This window comes from Macaca fascicularis, chromosome 4 (genome assembly GCF_037993035.2).
Source record: "Macaca fascicularis isolate 582-1 chromosome 4, T2T-MFA8v1.1".
Classification (NCBI taxonomy): domain Eukaryota; kingdom Metazoa; phylum Chordata; class Mammalia; order Primates; family Cercopithecidae; genus Macaca; species Macaca fascicularis.
In genome coordinates this window covers 103,439,431-103,442,729 of record NC_088378.1, presented here as the reverse complement: position 1 = coordinate 103,442,729, position 3,299 = coordinate 103,439,431, and the positions used below count along the sequence as shown (strand labels likewise).

At 41.5% G+C, this 3,299-nt stretch overlaps 1 pseudogene; it reads right to left on the bottom strand.

Annotated features, from left to right (window-relative positions):
* Positions 1–258: 258 nt before the first annotated feature.
* Positions 259–1,546, bottom strand: LOC102146161 (neugrin-like; annotated as a pseudogene).
* Between the last annotated feature and the right edge of the window lie 1,753 nt (positions 1,547–3,299).

The following is a 3,299-nucleotide window of genomic DNA, read 5'->3' as shown; positions in this document are numbered from 1 at the left end:
ACACAAGCAACTGGTTTTCAACACATAGTGAGCTCAAGCACGAAGGGTGAGTACTGAAGATCTACAGAGGTCAGACTGGGAGCCCTGCCACAGGAAGTTTGAACCTCTCAAAACAGCTCTTTCCTCCCACAGTCCAGGCTCATCACTTCTTCCTAATCTAAGGTGACTTATCCACACACAGAAATATAGGCTGCTCCATATATGTCAATAATTGCTCTGCTGTGTTTCACGAGGGATCTTCACAAGCCAAACCCTGGCTCAAATTCTGTACCGGAAGTTCCTGTTGCTGTCAAAGAACTCTTGCCCCTTCTGCACTACTTTGCTGCTGAAGCGACCTAGATCCCCTGTCTTCAACTTCTCCAGCTTCTGATCACTTGGCAGCCTACCATCATCAGTTCTTCTGGTGCTCTCAGAATCACTGGTGTACTTCTGCAGCTCTCTCTGACAACCTAGGGCTGCAGCAAGAGGCACAGAGCTCTGCTTCTCCAGATTCTGGCTTCCTTTATTCTTTCCCTTCCATCTCCTTGGTACATTCGTCCTGTGAGTGTTTGACTCTATCACTTTCAAAGCTGTGGTGTGATTCGGGTCTTTGGATGAGGCTTCATGCCCTGGCATAAGCAAACAGCCTGATACAGAGTGCCCTGCAGGGAATGGCTTTGAGGTATTTCCAGGGCCCTGAAGCTGCTGGAGCAAGTGGGCAACCCCAGTTTTCTTAAGGACTTTTTGATCCTGCTTCAGTTTCAGCTCCAATGTGGGTACCAACTTGCTTTTTAAAACTCTTGAGATCACATCAGTGCTGACATCAAAGCCTTCAGCCAACCTGGGAACTGACCAGGACTCTGCAAATTCCTTATGTAAATACTGGATCTACACCATGAGTTCCCATGTCAGGCTTCTGGGCAGAGCACCAGGTGTTTCCATTTGCCTCCAAATTTTCCGGAATCAGATTGCTTTTTTTCTGTCACTGCAGGGTGCTAGGGTAGAGAACCAGTGGCAGAAGCCATGTGTGGAAGGAGGATGGATGTTTGAAGAGCCTCAGGCTAAATCATGGAGCACCCAGCCCTCTTCTCTTTGATAGCAAGGGCAATCGGGCCATGTCTGCCAGCTTAGAGCTGCTCTGCAAACCCAGAAATCTGACACCTAGAGCAATAACTGCCCATAAGCATGCCTCTCTCTAAACTGGTGATGAAATATGTCACTGGTGAAGGGACTAGTGGTCCCAGGGGAGCTGGACACCTGACACTGTGCTCTGGACATTGGATAAGAAGAAACAAGGGCCCCTATGCATGTAGCAGCAGGATGCCTGGAACCAAGGGGGTGTGGCCTGGGGTGCCAGGGCACAAGGCCCTGCTTCAAGCTGAGGGCCCAGGGAGGAGCTGGTACCTCTCCACCTCTTGTAGCTCCCATTCCTCTGGCTCCTAGTCAGAATCGGGGTCCAGCTGCCAGCTGATAGGGCCTGGGCCTCCACCCCTTAGATCATGAACCCACAGTGAGCAATGACAACACAGACATGCCAGTCTAGCTAGAGACTCAGAGTAACCGCCATGTCAATGCATATCAGCCTTCAGCATTCTACAACATGGCAGCAACCTGACATCTCCTCTTATTATTGTATTGTAGTCTCTTTAGATCTACTAATATTTGCTTTATATATTTGGGTGCACCGATGCTGGGTGCATATATATTTACGATATATCCTCTCGCTGAACTGATTCCTTTATCATTATATAATGATAAATGTTTTGTTTCTATAGTTTTGGATTTAAAGTTAATTTTATTTGATGTAAGTGTAACTTATATTCATCCCTTCGCTTTCAGTCTATGTGTGTTCATACAGGTGAAGTGAGTTCTTATAAGCAGCATATAGTTGAGGCTTGATTTTTTAAAGAATTATTTAACCACTATATATCTTTTAATTAAATAATTTAATTCACTTATATTCAAGGTTATTATTGATTGGTAAGACTTACTCTTGCCATTTTGTTAAGTGTTTTCTGGTTGTTTTCTTTTTCTTTCTTTCTTTCTTTCTTTCTTTCTTTCTTTCTTTCTTTCTTTCTTTCTCTTTCTTTCTTTCTCTCTCTCTCTCTCTCTCCTTCCCTCCTTCCTTCCTTCCTTCCTTCCCTCCCTCCCTCCCTCCCTCCCTCCTCCCTCCCTCCCTCCCTCCTTCCCTCCTTCCTTCCTTCCTTCCTTCCTTCCTTCCTTCCTTCCTTCCTTCCTTCCTTCCTTCCTTCCTTTCTTTCTTTCTTTCTTTCTTTCTTTCTTTCTTTCTTTCTTTCTTTCTTTCTTTCTTTCTCTCTTTCTTTCTCTTTCTGGTTTCCTGGTTTTCTATAGTGCTAAGCTTTGATTTTTTTTCTTTTTCTCACATTTATGGACTTGAGTATGTTAAACATCCTTGCATCCCTGGTATAAAACCCACTTGATCATAGTGTATTATCTTTTTGATATGCTGTTGGATGCAGTTAGCTAGTATTTAGTATTTTGCTGAGGATTTTGCATCCATGTTCATCAGGGATATTTGTCTGTAGTCTTCCTTTTTCGTTGTCCTTTTCTGATTTTTGTATTAGGGTGGTACTGGCTTCATAGAATGATTTAGGGAGGGGTCTCTATTTCACTATCTTTTGGAATAGTTTCAGTAAGATTGGTACCAATACTTTGAATGTCTGGTAGAATTCACTTGTGAACCCATCTGGTCCTGGACTTTTTGTTGTTGTTGGCAATTTTTTTTTTATTACTGGTTTCATCTCACCATTTGTTATTGGTCTGGTCAGAGTTTCTATTTCTTTCTGATTTAATTAGAAGGGTTGTATATATTTCCAGGATTTATCCATTTCCTCTACATTTTCTAGTTTGTGCATGTAAAGGTATTCATAGTAGCCTTGAAAAATTTTTTATATTTCTGTGGTATCAGTTGTAATATATCTCGTTTTGTTTAATTAGAAGGGTTGTATATATTTCCAGGATTTATCCATTTCCTCTACATTTTCTAGTTTGTGCATGTAAAGGTATTCATAGTAGCCTTGAAAAATTTTTTATATTTCTGTGGTATCAGTTGTAATATATCTCGTTTTGTTTCTAACTGAGCTTATTTGGACCTTCTCTCTTCTTTTCTTGTTTAGTCTTGCTAGTGGTCTATCAATTTTGTTTATCTTTTCAGAGAATCAGCTTTTTCTTTCATTTTTTAAATATATTTTTTATTTCAATTTCACTTAGTTCTGCTGTGATATTTGTTATATCTTTTCTCCTGCTGGGCTTCAGTTTGGCTTGTTCTTATTTCTCTAGTTCCTTGAGGTGTGACCTTA